General features: G+C 34.7%; 1 long non-coding RNA gene across 1 annotated transcript; it reads right to left on the bottom strand.

Annotated features, from left to right (window-relative positions):
• Positions 1 to 428: 428 nt before the first annotated feature.
• Positions 429 to 2,555, bottom strand: LOC128554924 (uncharacterized). The gene is made up of 2 exons (XR_008369730.1): positions 2,348 to 2,555; positions 429 to 1,665 (listed from the first exon to the last, which is right to left on the bottom strand). It is a non-coding gene; the product is annotated as an uncharacterized LOC128554924 (long non-coding RNA).
• Positions 2,556 to 9,175: the final 6,620 nt, after the last annotated feature.

Below are 9,175 nucleotides of genomic sequence, written 5' to 3'. Positions count from 1 at the left end.
GTAACATTGTTTGTTATAATCACGCTCTTAACAATTTCTAAACACATTGACATTGTTCATAATTATCATTCTCTTTACCAATTTCTTAACTCATAAAAATTGTTAATTATTTGCATGGGTAGTGTTCCATCAAGATAACGCCTTTTTCATCTATGGAAACGGATATTGAATTATTTTACATCTTAAAACTAGGCAAGTCAGTTTCTTAAATCCCGAAGAATGGGTTCCAACTCAGCTGTACGAAGTCCCACTCGTCTATATTTTGTGATGAATCCATAACAGATGACTGTAGAAACCTCTATAAACTCCCTAAAATGATTTATATTGATGTTAAATACTCATCAGTTGAAAACTGACATATAAACTAACTATACAACTTTGTCATATTGATTTAAGTGTTGCAGAATGATTTTTGACTGTAACAAAAATCAGATAAAACATTTATTACAAATCATTGAACATATATACATTGTTTAAATTGTTTAAATATATGTTGAACATCTCCCGTATTATAGGACGAAACTTTAAAAGAAAGAGATTAATTAAAGATAATTCAATAGACGGTGGAATAGACAATACATGTACATATTTTTATATCTTAGATATATCAGACTAAAATGGGTAGATCATGTTCAATCGGATTCTTTCTACGAATCATCCACTGTGCTACCACGGTAAATCACACAGTCCAGCTAGAATTACGTCAAATCCGTATCAAACAAAAATCAGGGATTTGGAATAGTTGAGTGCGACCATCAAGTCTAATCGCAATGCCAATCTCTTCATGACTGACTGCTTCACAAGTTGTTACATAATGCATTGATACACAAGTAGAACGGTTCGATATACCAATGCATACATTCGCTGGTATTTTCACTATAGTTATTATGTCAGACACGGTAATGCTGAGCTAAACGCGGTATGCTTAGTGAACTATACGGTCTGAATACCAGTTAACTACAGAATAATTTCGTGTTCAACAATCAAAAGTTTATATTCAAACTTATCACTCTGCTGCACCTTGTGGTATGATTCACAATGATATGAAAACGGTCCGTCAAAGTATGTGTACTTCCCAAACCCTAGCTGATACATATCATGAGCTAAACATATGATCATATCGTGAAATGCCCTCTTATCAATGTTTGTTGACAAGCAGATGTGAATTGCACCTTTCTGAAGTCTGTTTTCATACTTAAAGTTGTAACATTTTTGTAGACATTTATTCTTTGTACGGATATGCAACACTTTAGTGTCTTGAGGTCTTGCATTGCAGGTAGAAAGTTCTATGATTGCTTCTTGTTTGATACGTTCATACTCTTCAATGTCAATTCTTTTTTTTATTTCCTCAATTCGTTTCCAATGTTGTACAGCAGAATAGTTTTCAAGAGTGGTAACAAGCGAGTGAATATTAAACTAAACAGCCATGTTATATATCTCCAGAGCGTTTTCGTTAGGGGGCAAAACGCCAAATCTTAGATACATTGTAATTTAAAATATGTTCAAATAGATGTCCATCGCAGTCGATGAAATATCGGCTATCTTTGTCTTTATTAATCACGTGACGCCCACTGAACATGGCTGCCAACATGCTGTTGGGATCCTTTGTTAAAGTACTGAGTAATGTTGTCATCAATTTTCCACCAACATTCAGTTCAACGACATCTGGAAACCGAAGAATCATTAAAAAGTATTAAGAAGTGTCACTATAAGAATAAGTATACTGTACAGTAGTGTAAAATTTAAATACAGTTGCATAGCATTGTGACACTTTCATTTGATACGTTTTTATTTTCGATCACATCCCTGTGGTGGTTGATTTCTGGGGTTGCATGTCTTCCTAGGTAAAGTAAGGCAAATGAAGAGCACTGACAAGACGTTAAAACTATGATCGACAAGTAGGCTATGGTTACCAGTTGTCGATGAATAGTTTACGTATTGGCTCAAAATGCTCATTACTCCGTTTTAAATATGTTTTGATATTGTATGTTGTTCTTTATTTTAAAACTAAGATGCTTTATTAGCCAAATGCGGCCGATCGGCATAAGTTTTGCAGCATATTTTTTACAGCTACTTTTCCATACTAGGAACGAAAATAGACTTCCAGTTTTCAACCAAAGGTTTCGCATATTTCGCTCTTAATTCGAACGAGTGTTTAAGTTGACTTCATACCTAAAAGATGTATCGAAAATGTCCTACACCTATTTACACAATTTGCAGCTTTTTTATTCAGTTTCAAACTTTACTTCCTCTTTCGTTTTCAAAATAGAAATAATGCAAACAAACAGATACAATGTATGTTATTGTTTTACTTTAACACAGTAACCTGTATATATATATGACTTACTGTTACAAAATCCATTTACACTTGCAAATATGCATAGAATAAATCCGAACTGCTTAACACAGTAGAATAAAGCTCTAGGTTGTGTATAAACAAACGTCTGTTGTCAATTGTTTGATTTTACAACACGCATCTTGGGCAAATTCGTTTCACCCAATCTGGAATACGCTGGTCAAGTGGGCGGAAAGAAAAAACATTCTCGTCGGTTTAAGAATAAACAAACGATCCGGCTTACGCCGGCTACGTGACGTGTGCTGTAGGTAAATATTAATAACCTTTTAATTTGTAATAATATATATTGTGACACCTTGATAGTTTCCTTGTGGTATATTTTTCTTGTTTTCATAAAGGGCAGCCTGATATTAATTTAATTTTATATGAAAGCCATTCTCAAGCCTTCCATAACGCTGAAATAATTTTTAAATCGGACCACTATTTAAAAAAAAGTATGGCAGATTGAAATTTAAGAAAATTGCAGACAGTTGAGGCAGCCGGTATTAGCTCACGTGTAACGTAGTGATCGCCCTTCGTCCGTCGTACGTCCGTCCGTCAACAATTTCTTGTAAAAACGATAGCGACCACATTTTGCAATCAATTTTAATCAAATTTGCACAAAACTTGTATTGGCATAATATCACATATCTTTCGAAAACTGGCCAGATCCCAACATTGGTTCTAGAGTTATGGCGACATAAAAGACCAAAATTTGCTATTTTGGGCTTGTGGACACGATAGAGACCACATTTCACAATCAACTTTAATCAAACTTGCACACAACTTGTATTGGCATAATATCTCAGTTATTTACAAAAACTGGTCAGATTCCAAACGGGTTTTAGAGTAATGGCCCCTTAAAGGGTCAAAATTTGCTATTTTGTCATTTTCAGCTATATAGAGACTTCATTTACGGTTTGCTTTGATACATATTTGCCAAATATCTTTAACAACAATAAATCTTGGATTCCTTGATGAATCTTTCAGATCCAATCATAGGTTCCGGAGTAACGGCCTATGATTGACCCCTGAAGTAGCCAAATTAGTTATTCTTTTACATTGTGGACACGATAGAAGTGAAATTTTATATTTGATTGTAACCACACTTACACACAAGTTAAGTCACAATAAGATCTCAGTTCCTTTTGAAAACCGGCTAAATTCCATCATGGGTTCCAGAATAACAGTTACTGCTCCTGAAATGGGCAAACCTTTCTATTTTGTTCCTTTCAGTCATATAGAGGTTTCACTTATGCTTTGAATTGATACAAACTTGCAGATAATGATTATCTTGATGATCGCTAGGCCTACATGTAGTTGTCGGGTCTAAAACTAGGTCATCAGATTAAATCAAAGGAAAAGAATATTTGTCAGCATGAAATATCAGATGATTTTTTGTCTGGGCCATTAAGGGTCAAAAACTAGGTCATTATTATCAAATCAAAGAACAAGCTTGTTTACTCCATAGGGGGCACATTTTTATCCTATCTTCGAAAAACTTGGTCAGAGTGTTTGTTATCATGAAGTACTAAATGATTTCAAATCTTGGTCATGTGGGGTAAGACAAACTAAGTCACTACGTCAAATCAACGAAAATGCTTCTTTAAACTCAAGAATCCAGGTGTTTTAGTCCAATCTTAATGAAAACTGGTCAGAATATTTGTCTCAATGAAATCACAAAGTCAGACATACATATATATGTTTACACTGTTATGGTGTGTTATTCAGGTGAGTGACCTAGGGCCATCTTGGGCCTCTTGTTGTGTGTATTTGACGTCATTCACACTCCCAAATTCTTTATGATACAAATAATAGATTAATTTGAATAGATTGTAAAACATGGTAATTTCTTTCGTTATAATAGCTTGAAAACGTATTGAAATATTTTTTTTTACAAAAGTAGGTAAATACAGTTGAAATAATGTATCTAGAAATTGAATATATCTGCCATTTGGATTTTGTTGCCATGAAAGCAAAATGACTGCTCTTTTATGAAATTTTTAAATGCCCATAATTTTCCCATTTTCAAGCCGATTTTGAAAATTCGTTCACTTCTTAAAATGATTTAAGAAACCCTAGCAGACTGAATTATCATAAGAACAACATTGCCTTTACTCTCAAATGAGTACTTGCAAAATTAATATCGGAAATGACTTATTCACCCACACTAAACCTTTATGACTAGTATTCACTTGATACCGACAATTTTTTTTCAGTATGTTGTGGCTGCATAACAAAGCAAATATTATCAGTATATTTCATGTACGTTTTAGTTTATTTACGAATTATCATTATATTTTCTCTATGGATGGCACCAAAATTAATAATAATTACATATTGCACTATGACAAGACTGTGCATCACCATTGTTTTCGTTTGTGCCAGATGTCTTAAATGAATGTACCACAGGATATAACACAAATTTATAACATACTAGCAAAGTATATCCTCAGGACGACTGCCACGTTTATATACAATCCCGCCAGGCATACATATGTTTTTGACAATACAGAAAATGACGTCAGACGACCTTCAGCTTTTTCACTGAAAGTAATGAAAATGTAAAAAAACAGGATTACGGTGTTCCGTTTGGACAATCGTGACCTTTTTATTTAATGCTAAACCGCGATGCACGATGGTACGATGACGAAAGCGCGACGGCGCGATGGCACAAAGATGAAACAACGATGGTGAAAAAGCGATGGCACGATGATGAAATCGCAATGGTGCGATGGTACGATGGTGAAATGTCGATGTAATATCGCGTTTTCATCATCGTACCATCGCGTTTTCACCATCATATCATCGTACCATCGCGTTTTCATCATCGTACCATCGTGTTTTCACCATCGTGTCATCGCGTTTTCATCATCGTACCATCGCATTTTCACCATCGTACCATCGCGTTATCACCCACGTACCATTGTATTTTCACCATCGTACCATCGCCTTCCGGTTGTCGTGCACAGTGGTACAGTATATGTGTCAGTAAAATACAATCTCATTTTCTTACTGCACTATGTACCTTCTTCATCCTAATAAAAATAAGCTGAGTTTGAATAATACCATGTGACTATTACACCCAGCTTTTTATTTACTTTCATGCATACATAAAATAAAAAAGAAGAAGCCTTGAAGATTTTACAGTTTTAATAAACTGAGCACTGAACATTTTGCAAAACATTTTGCAAAACAGCAGGATCTAAATGGTAAATTTCTTCTCACAAAAGACATTGAGATACATTGATTTATTGTTGACAAAAATACAAGTGTACAGAACTACGCATTTCTAACCGGAAGGCGATGGTACGATGGTGAAAACGCGATGGTACGATGGTGAAACCACGATGGTACGATGATGATAACGTGATGGCACGATGGTGAAAACGCAATGGTACGATGGTGAAAACGCGATGGTACGATGGTGAAACCACGATGGTACGATGATGATGACGCGATGACAGGATGTTGAAAATGCGATGGTACGATGGTGAAAACGCGATGGCAAGATGGTACGATGATGAAAACGCGATGGCACGATGGTGCGATGGTGAAAACTCGATGGTACGATTATGAAAACGCGATATTACATCGACATTTCACTATCGTACCATCGCAACATCGCGATTTCATCATCGTGCCATCGCGTTTTCACCATCGTACCATCGTTGTTTCATCGTCGTGACATCGCGTTTTCGTCATCGTGCCATCGCGTTATCATCATCGTACCATCGTGGTTTCACCATCGTACCATCGCGTTTTCACCATCGTACCTTTACGTGGTTTATTATATCTGTTATCAATTTTAAAAGTTTTATTCTTTAAAATTTCCTTAATTTGCAAATTTAATAAACAGACTGTCATACGGTTCAAACTTTGACATCATTAATGTATGATTATAGATAGTGACAATGTCTTATGACAAACTGTCAATGTTACAATACCTCTTACGTACTACTAAGTACTTGAAATTTTCTCACAGAATTGTACTCATGTAAAACAGAAAAAGCCAGTTGTAATGAAATGAAATTGAAAATGATGTTAAGCCTAGTGATGTGAACTTTCAATCGCAAATGCACCACAACGAATACTTTGAACAGCTCTTTAAAAATAGCGAGCTTTTTTAATGCCGTTGAACTGTCCGGAATTTTGGCCCCTTCATACAGTAAACATCAGTAAATTAACAACATGCTTATCATACATTATAAATTTATAAATCACTTTGTATCACATTTAATGTCTGCTGTACTTACATGCCTTAATTCACGACTATATTCTCCAGTAATTAGAGGGGCTTTTTTTCAATATTATTAAAGTTTTGATTACTTGATAAACCGGAAATAATAGCGGTTTGCCTTTTATTATGATTATCTGGAATGAATCTAGGGTCTGGAATACGGAGTCGAATTATTTTCAAGAATGTATTAAATCTTGTATCTTAATTGACAAAATTTACAATATATCTAGAACACAAATTATCACCATCTTGAACTGTAAATTTAAAATAAAAAGCACACAATGACCTATACATTTTATTTTCCGTTAGATTCAAGACTCTGCAAATGTTCATTTAATGTAGTATCTTTCTGTACGCAAAAGTGACTTTCACGTTGACTATAATAATGAAGACACTGATTTTTATTATGTAAATTGGTCCAGCACAAAGTCAAAAGCACACTTCCCTTTAATTTTGGTTTTGCTAAATTCTTTAATTCAAATTCTAAATTGTAAATGTCTGTATTTTTCAATGATGTGCGTTGTAAGGATCGGCTCAACTCGTGTTCATTGTAATAAAAATATATATCTAACACAAAACTTTTCCTTTAAACTTGAAAATCAGTCTTTTCAGACTACTTTGCGTTATTTTCTTATTTATGATTTTCTAGGTTATTTTGCTACACACTGGAAATTTTGTCTGTTTTCAAAATACTTAATCTCCAAAAAACTTAAATACGAGCTTAAATGGCTGTAAGCCGGTGAACCAAATATGTTAATTGTTAAACGGCTAGCTGCGAGGACTTATTCGTACAGAATTCATCAGGTAAAATAATATTTGAGCTGCTTAACAAGCCGAAGATCATGAATCAAACTAGGAAAGAAAAAAGGAATATAACTGAATATCCATTGGTTATGCATGGTTTATGTTTTGAGGGGTCGGTACAATTAGTTGGCATTTGTATTTGGAATCTAAAAGGTTTATTAAAGCATCAACGCAAATGCTATTTGGTAACAAAAACATAAAACAAAGTAAGAAAAAAGCCGACTCAAGTTGTCTGAATTTGTTCATGATATTCGAAGTCAAATGTGGTAAACCCCTCATACCCATGATCAAGGTAGGCTTTAGCGGTGTTCTGGTAAGAAAAAGGATTTAGTGGACTCTATGATCTAAAACTCTAAAATATCACAACACTGAGTCCGAGTACGGGAGACTTGTTTGCGAGCGCCACACAAAAGTTGAATGTTGCAAACAAAGTAAGCCACACAGTAAAGATATACGCATCAATGTGATCCCGAGAGAACTAGCCTATCAAGCCCCATCAGAACCGTCACTAGCCTATTTATGCGTTATCTGAAAGAAAGCAAGTTCATAATGACCCACATATCTGCCGTTACATGTACTTGCATTTTTAGATAACATGAAACATATTTTAAGAGAGAAAAAATGTGTTGCCTTTTTAACATTCGAATTTCGGATACAATGTCTTAATATATGATTATAAGACTGTTTGAATAATATGTTTGTAGCAATATACCTTTTCATCCTCTAAGTAATAATTTTACATGGCACGTTATGATAAGTAAAGTGTCAAACAAAATAAATAACACTTTATTCATCTATATAAATGAAACATGACAATCACCCCTTGGATATGGTGCCTGCTTTTTAATTTTGTCTTTGTCAGTTTCTGTGATAAGCAGGCTCCATAACCACAGATCCACTTTCTAAATTCCAGCTTGTTTAGTTATGCCAATTGTTTTCTATTTTAGGTCAAAGCCATTATTTTATCTGGAGACAATACGCCGCTTTTCATGGAATTGCACCCTGTGCATCATTGAAGATTCCATGTGCACCGTCATATGAATGCAATTCTGTGGATGTCTTTAAATTATATTCTGGTAGTTATAACATGTGTAAATGTTGAGTTCTGCCCAACTCGGGGTTAGAGGGCATGGACGGTAGCACTACCGTCAATGAACTGGCTGAATCAAACCGAGCCTACAACATGTTTTGGTTGTCTTGGGCAAAGGGCTAATTCTACCTCTCAGTTCGAGATGCTACCTTCAATACATGCAGATTATCCAAACTGACAGCCTTGATGAGTCAAGCCATGAAAACCCTCTGTTAAGGCCCAATGCGTTTCGTCAGTTTTCAAACGTTCAGACATTAACTGATGAAGTTGCAAAATTGTTGGCACATTATTACATAAAATATAAATACATATATTGTGATCTTGAATTGGAAACTCTTTGAAAAAGATTTGTATGTGGGTTTATCTGTTTTAAATCTCCGAATCTAATATCATATATAGGAGAAACCAAAGCCAGGAGAAACCAAAGATATGTCAGAATGTCGAAGACACATGCATTCTATCAACCTTTTAATATAGTCATATGGAAAATAAAAGCTGCACAAACCACCCAAATAAAATACACAATTTTATATATCAGTTATCACAAAAAATATTGAATACCGTTTACTCAGGTTCTTCCCTGAGTTTCCCAAATATTCTTTATTCAGCTTCAGATGCAGCAATTATAATTTTGTTTTCAATCCTTAACTTAATTGCAGACATAATTATGGAATCGGTGTATTTTCCAGACCCGAGCTGATGGATC

This window comes from Mercenaria mercenaria, unplaced genomic scaffold, assembly GCF_021730395.1.
Source record: "Mercenaria mercenaria strain notata unplaced genomic scaffold, MADL_Memer_1 contig_875, whole genome shotgun sequence".
Taxonomy (NCBI): domain Eukaryota; kingdom Metazoa; phylum Mollusca; class Bivalvia; order Venerida; family Veneridae; genus Mercenaria; species Mercenaria mercenaria.
The sequence above is the reverse complement of the archived record's forward strand: the minus strand, read 5'-3'. Positions and strand labels throughout refer to the sequence as shown.